This window comes from Erythrolamprus reginae, chromosome 2 (genome assembly GCF_031021105.1).
Source record: "Erythrolamprus reginae isolate rEryReg1 chromosome 2, rEryReg1.hap1, whole genome shotgun sequence".
Taxonomy (NCBI): Eukaryota; Metazoa; Chordata; class Lepidosauria; order Squamata; family Dipsadidae; genus Erythrolamprus; species Erythrolamprus reginae.
Window position 1 is genome coordinate 232,519,426 of NC_091951.1, and position 9,515 is coordinate 232,528,940.

The window sequence follows — 9,515 nt, forward strand, 5'->3', positions numbered from 1 at the left end:
CTTACCTACTTAATCACTTACTTACTTATTTACTTACCTACTTACTCACTTACTCACTTACTCACTTACTTACTTACCCATTTACTCACTAACTCATTTACTTACTTATTTACTTACTTACTTACCCACTTACTCACTCACTTACTTACTTACTTACTTACTTACTTACTTACTTACTTACTTACTGTCATCAAAAAAGGCACCAGATCTTATTTGGGGGGGGGACACTCACCTTACTTGCGCATGTCGCCCCCCAACTCCTTTTTGCTGTCAGAGACCTAACTCTTACCCTAGCCTTGCTCTAAGACAGTGGTTCTCAAACTTTCTAGTGCCGCAACCCCTTAATACAGTTCCTCATGTTGTGGTGACCCCCAACCATAAGTCTAGCACCAATTGTCCCAACAGAGCTTTAAGCTGATTGGCAGGAAGGTCAGAGAGACACTCCCACTGTAAACGCCTGATTGGTCGGATTGTAAAAATATGTTCCAAGAGACCAGAATAGAAACTTTAGTTCCTAACACCATGGGAAATTTGTCTTTTCCCGTGGTCTTAGGCGACCCCTGTGAAACGATCATTCGACCCCGATCCCCCCCAAAGGGGGCCTGACCCCTAGGCTCTAAGATCATAGACTACCTTGTGGAAACCACATTTTCCTAGTTATATGAGTGCAGAACTAGAGTTAGGAAGCCACGGGTCTCGGCCATAAAAGAGTCACAATTATTAGAACTGAGGGGGGGGGCTGCTTAAGGGTTCCCCCAAACCCTCTGTTAAGTTCCAAATGTGGTTTCCACAAGTCAGCCTGTGATCTTAGAGCAGACAGCTGTTAAACATGGTGAGGAGTCTTCCGTAACACATGCAGGACAAACCAAGTCATGTCTTATTTTGCATTTGTAGGCTATGCCCCTTCCCCCAAGTAGCTGAGGGAAAATATTTGGTAGAGATGGTGAGTATGGTGTGGTTAGAAACTAGGAGAGTGTCAGTTCTAGTCCCACTTTAGGCTTGAATCAAGCTGAATGGCCTTGGGCCAGTCGGTCTCTCTCTCTCTCAGCCTTAGGATGTAAGCAATGGCAAATCACTTCTGAAATCTTGCCAAAAAATAACAACAACAACACCCCCCCCCCCCCAAAATGTGGAAACTAGTCCCAACAGCCTCCAGGACTATAGGGCAGTGATTCCCAACCTTGGCAACTTGAAGATATTTGGACTTCAACTCCCAGAATTCCCCAGCCAGCGAATGCTGGCTGGGGAATTCTGGGAGTTGAAGTCCAGATATCTCCAAGTTGCCAAAGTTGGGAAAAACTACTCTAGGGCACCAAAATAAAATAAAAGAGTTAATATGAGATGGGAAAGGCTGTCTTCACTGCGTGTAACTAACAACCTGATATGGGAAAAGGGTTTTCTCCAGAAATCTGAGGCCTGAGAAATTTAGGCAACTTAAGTCAATGTCACCACTTTAAATTTGGCTCAGAAAAACATAACACAGCCAACATAACTCTGTGAAACTTCAGACTAAGTGTAGCTTCCTGTTGATTTCTTTTTTCCAAAGCATCCTAAATAGAGACCATTGCCCTCATCTAGTGAAGAAATTATTAGGTAGAGTCGCTCACTTTGTTGGGACTCTATGTCTAATAGCCTATACCTCAAAGCTTGATTGCCTCCAGCCACTGAAGTGCCCCCACAAGTTTTCATCTCATTCAGTGACAAGGAGAAATAGAAATGGATATCGCTAGCATTTATGTTGCCTTTGCCTCAACCCCCTAATCATTTAGCCAAGTAGCTTCAAATGTACAGTGTTCCCTCGATTTTCGTGGAGGATGGGTTCCAAGACCACCTGCGGAAGCTGAATTTCCGCGAAGTAGAGATGCGTAAGTAAATACACTATTTTTGGCTATGAACAGTATCCCAAGCCTTCCCTTAACACTTTAAACCCCTAAATTGCAATTTTCCATTCCCTTAGCAACCATTTAGATTATTACTCACCATGTTTATTAAAGTTTATTAAAAAAACTTATTTATTAAAGGCAGACGAAAGTTTGGTGATGACATATGACATCATTGGGCGGGAAAAACCGTGGTATAGGGAAAAAACCCGCGAAGTATTTTTTAATTAATATTTTTGAAAAACCGTGGTATAGACATTTCGCAAAGTTCGAACCCGCGAAAATCGAGGGAACATTGTATTTCAAAGAATTTCCTATTTGTTCCAGCTACAACCTGCCTAGAAAACCAATAATCTAAAAACCGGTTGTTCCTTCTTAGATGTCTGTCTTTCCTGCCCTGGCTTACCAGAGTTTTTTTCATCTGCCCCATCAAAGCAGTCTGTGTTCCCATCACATAGCCAACTCTCCGGGATACACACAGTGTTGCCATCACAACGTAAAGCACAGAGGGGTGTTGGCGTCCAGCAGTTAAGTTCATCAGAGCCATCAGGGCAATGTTGTATCCCATCGCACTGATACTTGTCATGTATACATCTGTGGTCACTCTGGCACTGGAAGACCCCTTCAAGAGAGAGACACATTACAATAAACCCTTATATTCAAGCATTCAGAATTGCAGGTTTCTTTTTTTTTTTCCTTATTAAGCTGATCTCAGCATAGACTATTTACAATGCCAGTTGCCATGTTCAGGAAGAGAAGATTTTAATCTTTTACATAAGTAAATCTGGCTTTGATGCGGACTTATTTTTATTATTATTATTATTATTATTATTATTATTATTATTAATAATAATAATTAATTTGCATGCCGCCCCTCTCCGCAGACTCGGGGTGGCTTGCAGCAGTGATAAAAACAATATACAATAAACAAATCTAATCTTGAAGGCTAAAATAACAGTTTACATTAAAGACCTAAAACCCCCATTATATAAAAAACATACACACAAACATACGGTACCATACATAAAACTACATAGTCAAGGGGAGATGTCTCACTTCCCCCATGCCTGACGGCAAAGGTGGGTTTTAAGAAGTTTACAAAAAGCAAGGAGGGTGGGGGCAATCCTAATCTCTGGGGGGAGTTTGGTTCCAGAGGATTTAGCCACATGTATCAAGATTGTCTATTTCATTAGGTTAAGAGTTGCTCTGTTTGCTCGTAACAGTGCATATGATGCAGTATTTGGTTTATTTAATCATTACTTAAGTCATTCCCCATTTAAACCCCCTGGCAATACCTGGAACAGATACATCATCTTGGGGACTATCATCATTTTTAATTTTCTTATTTTAGCCAATCTCCTTAACCTTTTCTCTTTCCAGGTCCTCATCTGTTTTAACATTCTCCTCCATATCTGTCTATAATTAAACTCCACAATTTTTCCTGGATTACTCAATAACCAAATCCCAAATATTTCATTTTCTTTAGTCCCAACTTCAACCCTGATTCCTTAGAAACATAAAAGATTGAGGGCAGCAAAAGACCTCATGGTCCATCTAGTCTGCCCTTACACTATTTCCTATATTTTATCTTACAATGGATATATATTTATCCCAGGCATGTTTAAATTCAGTTACTGTGGATTTACCAACCACGTCTGCTGGAAGTTTGTTCCAAGCATCTACTACTCTTTCAGTAAAATAATATTTTCTCACGTTGCTTTTGATCTTTCCCCCAACTAACCTCAGATTGTGTCCCCTTGTTCTTGTGTTCACTTTCCTATTAAAACACTTCCCTCCTGAACCTTATTTAACCCTTTAACATGTTTAAATGTTTCTATCATGTCCCCCCTTTTCCTTATGTCCTCCAGACTATACAGATTGAGTTCATTAAGTCTTTCCTGATACGTTTTATACTTAAGACCTTCCACCATTCTTGTAGCCCGTTTTTGGACCCGTTCAATTTTATCAGTATCTTTTTGTAGGTGAGGTCTCCAGAACTGAACATAGTATTCCAAATGTGGTCTCACCAGGGGATATAAGGGGATCATAATCTCCCTCTTCCTGCTTGTTATACCTCTAGCTATGCAGCCAAGCATTCTACTTTCTTTCCCTACCACCTGACTGCACTGTTCACCCATTTTGAGACTGTCAGAAATCACTACCCCTAAATCCTTCTCTTCTGAAGTTTTTGCTAACACAGAACTGCCAATACAATACTCAGACTGAGGATTCCTTTTCCTTCTTGATTTCTATCTGCTCTCTCCCATTTAACAGACTTCTGGGAGTCCACATGTACCATATTTTTCAGAGTATAAGATGCACTGGAATATAAGATGCATCTTAGTTTTGGGCGAGGAAAATAAGGGGGGAAATCTGCATCTACCAGGTATTCATCTGGCTAGCATCCTTGATCTGACCAGCTTCAGCACATTATTTCATCCCCTAGTTAGGGCTGGAAAAATCCTTCTTTAGGGAGAGTAACAATGAAAAAGATCTGGGAAGATCGTTAGCACCGCTTTAGGGCTGGGGGGGAAAAGCTCCCCCCCCTAAAAAAAGCTACATTCAGAGTATCAGGCTCTTTTAGGAAGGAAAAAAGTGCATCTTATTCTCTGAAACATTGGAACATCATCTTTCGGCTGTGGAGAGGAGGGTGTTTGCCCAGGTTCACCTGATGCACCAGTTACAGCCCTACCTGGACAGCGAGTCATTGCTCATAGTCACTCATGCCCTCATCACCTCGAGGTTCGATTACTGCAACGCTCTCTACATGAGACTACCTTTGAAAAGTGTTGGGAAAATTCAGATCGTGCAGAACGCAGCCGCGAGGGCCATCGTGGGGCTTCCAAGATTCGCCCACGTTTCCTCAACACTCCGTGGCTTGCATTGGCTGCCAATCAGTTTCCGGTCACAATTCAAAGTGTTGGTCATGACCTTTAAAGCCCTACATGGCATTGGGCCAGATTACCTCTGGAACTGCCTGCTACCGCACGAATCCCAGCGACCACAGAGTTGGTCTTCTCCACAGAAATATGCAGAAAACTAAACCGTAAAAATGGAAGACACCACTAGTAGAAAGCAGAAGAAACTACTCAGACCCAAGATTCTTCAGCAGACATAGACCTAAAGATCTAGAATCTGTGGGAATTAGCCTTGTTTCACAAGATAATATTCTCCTTCTTGCCAGGTGTTTCTCCCAGCTCGTTATTGACCAAAACAATATTTTTGCAGTTCCACTGCTATCTCCTAAGTCACATTGCCGCCACCATCTCCTACTTCCTACTTTGTTGTCATTCCGGAATTGAGGTGATGAGTGATATTAATGTGCCATGGATAATATAAAACAGCTTTCTGCCTTCCTTCTGTAATAAGGATTCCTTAGAGAGGTCAAACTGTTAATAGTGGCTGTACCAGCTTTTAACTGACGTTAGGCTAACTCAGCAAGGTGAGAGAGAGAATAGCGTTTCCACCCATTCTGGGTCCTGCCCATCCCTGTGTAGCCCAGTCTCCTAGAGTTCCACATTCCCTGCAGGCTTTTCACAGCCATCTATCAACTCACCTCTGGAGGTTCATGGAGATTATTTTTCCTCCTTCTGTTGCAGCTCCTGGGGAAGGAAGGAAAGGCTGTTATTAGTACCAGTTTGCTCTTTCTGTACTTGCCCTCTGCTCTTCCCACGTCGCATATTCGACTCCTTCCTATCTGAGGGGCTCATCTTCTGGCATTGTTTTGATGCTTTTCTTGGGGTTTTCTTACTAAGGATACTGGAGAAGGCTGCCATTTCCTTCTCCAGTAGACCACATTGTGCCACCATCCCCCCACTAGGACCTGTCTGATTGGGTGGCCCTGCACAGCATAGCTCATTGCTTCATTGAGCTTCGCAAGGCAAAACATTGATCCCTGAAGAGGGTAAAAGGGGTAAAATACATACCTCTAATTCCTGGAGGAGGCACTCCAAGCTGTCCGGGGTGTCCTCCTCCAGGCTGGCCAAACCGGCCAAACTGTCCTGGTAAGAATCCTGTGGACGACAATGATCACATTCTCCATTAAGGACACCAATCCCTGCTGATTTGTGGCAAAGGAGCCATTGGCACCAGAGCTTGGGGGCATGTGGCTAACCTAAGTACTTTCTCCCAAGGGCCGGGTGTCCCCCTGCTCCGCTGCCCAGAGCGCTCCAGCACAGCTCATTCAGGTGAGGAGAACTAACTAGGGGGACACCACCCCTCCCCAACTGAGAAGACTTTGTCTTACTTACCCAAGGACTGGAGGATCTCTCCCATGAGGCCAGGTCCAGGCTGCTCCCTGACCTCACTTCAGCGGACATTGCATCCTGCAAATGAAGATACGGAGGCTAAATCCTAAACTTTCTGCGTCCCAGTAAGATTGAGAAAGGACAGGGTGCATCAGGCCCTATGGGCCAACAGCAAGCCTTAAGGTTAGGGCGATGCCTTCAGTCCTGATGGGAGGGGGAGAAAGTTTTTGCAAGCCTTAAGCTTAGAAGGATATCTACCATAATTACTCCCCCTCCCATCAGGAGTCAAGGCATCGCCGAAACCCTAACGCTAACCCTCTGGCCCCCTGCCAAAGGTTTCTTACCTCCGAGGGCTCTCGACCCCAGATGGTTTGGATCGTCACTCTGGGGGAAGAAAACAAAGGGGACAAAGATCAAAAGCAGCCATGGCCCATTTTGCAAAAGTGGCCATGTGGAGGCTCCCAGAGCCCTTCCAGCTGGCCTGCCAAGGGGTTTGGCCTGCCAGTGGGACTGCCCTGTGTCACCTGTCCTTTGACACAAGCAGCAGCAGCAGAAGCAGAGACGCCTCCCCTCTGCATGTTTTTTACCTACCCTGAACCCTGGCTGCTTTGTCCATCCTGTGGGTTCTGAAATGAGAAGGCAAATATATCTATTGGCATAATTTGGCAGGATGTCTGCCATTACAGTGGGTAGGGGGTCTTACCAGTGGCCTTACCAGTTCCTCAATCGACTCCACAATAGGGGAGAGCCATGGAGTAAACCTGCTGGGTATCTCCATCCTGGGGAGAGAACGAAGGGCTTGAGTCATTCTTCCGTTGGCCAAAGTAGAGGCAGAGGGTAGAGATGCCTCCCCTCTTGTAAACCTTACTCCTAGCCACCTTCTTGGGGGCTTCAGAGTCCCTCAACTGAGAGGACACTCACCCCACGAAGGGCAGGTCCCTGCCGGACTTTATTCCACTGGGGGTCCTGGCAGCCCCAGCCATCGACACCTGCAAGTAAAAAAAATCCAAAGAGCTCTTCTTCAGTTTTCTAGGCTGGCCAAGTTAGCCCCAGCGGGATTTCCACCCTTCCCCCACCCAGATTTGAGGAATGGCCACCCACTGGCCACGTTGCGGTACCGTACTTACCCCAGGAATTATGTTATCTCTTCCTCCTCCTCCTCCTCCTCTTCCTCCTCCTCCTCTTCCTCCTCCTCCTCCTCCTCCTCCTCTTCCTCCTCCTCCTCCTCTTCCTCCTCCTCCTCTTCCTCCTCCTCCTCCTCCTCCTCCTTCAGTGCTGCCCAAAAGAAGAAGGTGGCATGTCAAAAACATCCATCTCTAGCTGAGCCTCTCCTTTCTCAGCCTGGCCTGTCAGCCTGCCCATCTTTTTGCCCCTGAAGGCCCCTCTGCATGAAAGCCATTTTGGGGAGAGGATCTTACAGACTCTGCAGACCTCCAGTGGTGCCTAGAGATGGGCAGCAACCACCACGGGGTGGAACGCCGTTCTACCAATAAAAATGAATCTGCGTGCACAGCTTCAGCTGACCAGCAGCAGTCACTTCCGGGATTACAGATCCGGTAATCCTGGAAGTGACTTTACATTTTTAAATTTTAATTTAATTTTTATTTTTTTCAAAAAAAGATATCGACATGCTCTGGGAGTGATTGACGAGCCAGCAGTTTGCTGTTTTGCTGGTTCTACAATCAACCTGCCCACTTCGTCTCTCCCTATATAGAGAGTGGAGGTCTCACAGAATCGTCTATGGGGAAGCTTTGATTGTGGTGGTTTCTATCGTAGCTCAGAGCGAATAAAGCGTTTCGCTTCTCTGGGCACGTGGACAAAGAAGCTTCTCCCACCGCCCAGAGAAAGGAAAGGCTTTATTCACTCTGGGCAGTACAGAGCGAATAAAGTCCAGGCTACAGGCTGCTTTGTGCATGCCCAACAGCGAGGAAGCAAGCAGCAGGGAGAAAGGGAAGGGCTAGGCAGGAAACATAATATTGAATTTGGTTTACTTATTGTCTGACAATTGCATTAATAGGAAGACAAAAGTACCCGGTTCTAGAGCTCCCAGGGCACTTTCCTCCCCCCCCTATTATCTTTCATGGGAGGGAAATTTAAAAAAAAAAAACTATTAGGGAGGAAAAGATAATGTGCTCCTTGTATTCCGATTAGCATAAGCCTATGAAACGTGTCTGTCAGAAATAATTCATTTCATCCCTCCCTGAAACCCAACCTTCATCAGTTTGAAGAAATCATATAGAACAGTGATGGCAAACCACAAAATCCATATGTCACCATGGGGCCTGGGTTGTTTCCATTCACAAATGGGATTTTGGAGGTGCAGGCCTAGACTCCTGGTAAGGAGTGCATGTCCCTTTCCTCCACTTGTTTGTCCCAACATGTAACTTTGGTTTTCATCCTGACCATCTGCCCCCTCACGCAATGCCCTTAGGACAGTGGTTCCCAACCTTTCTTTCACCATACCCCACCTAAGCATCTCTAAAATTGTGACCCCCCTGACATATAATTGTTACTATTCAAAAGTGAACTCCTCAGCCAAAGAAAGCCTAAAAGGCCATTAACTTGGTTTAAACAAGGTTCCAATCGCTCCCATTAAAAATCAAATTGCCCCCCTGCAGGGCGTGGGCCCCACGTTGGGAACCATGGCCTTAGTAAAAATTTTGGCTGCCCTATCCTGGTGTTGTCCCACCATGGACAGGGTTTAAGGAGAATGGGGAGGTGGTACCTGGCAAGCTCTTCATTGCCTCCTCCTACACAACAGCAAATTGCTTGGAAAAATTTCCAAACTCTCTGTGAAAAAAAATAGACATGTTAGAAGAGTTGGGAAGCATGAACTTCCTCCCCTACTGCCAGATTCCTCCCATTTGAGATACCCACACTTACCCTGCAGTACTTTCTGACTGCCATTCTCCTACTTTCCCCCAGTCAGAATGCTCTGGGCAGGGGCTTTTCAGGGCAGCTGACAATCTGGTTCCCTTGGCAACAGGTAACCAATGGCCATTGTCTACACTAGGAGAGCAGCTCACCTGGGTCTAGGGGAGGCCAGTGGCTGACTCTTTTGGTGACAAACTAATCAAAGAATAAACGCATGCATTGTATATACACACACACACACACACACACACACACACACACACACACACACACAAATATAAAGCAACTTCATTTGAGCCAAAGGTTGAAAGGTCTTTATTGGGTTCATGCTAGAATTGTGGCGCACCTAGGTTTGAAGACAAAATTTGCTTTAGAGCACGCGAGTTGATTGCATACTATATGTCTACAGTTTTTAAAAAACAGCACATTTTCCTAAAATTGCTGCCTTCAGTTAGCTGTAGGTTGATCCTGGGGGAGGGGGTGGGGGAGATTTGGTTTAAGGCATTGTAGCTAG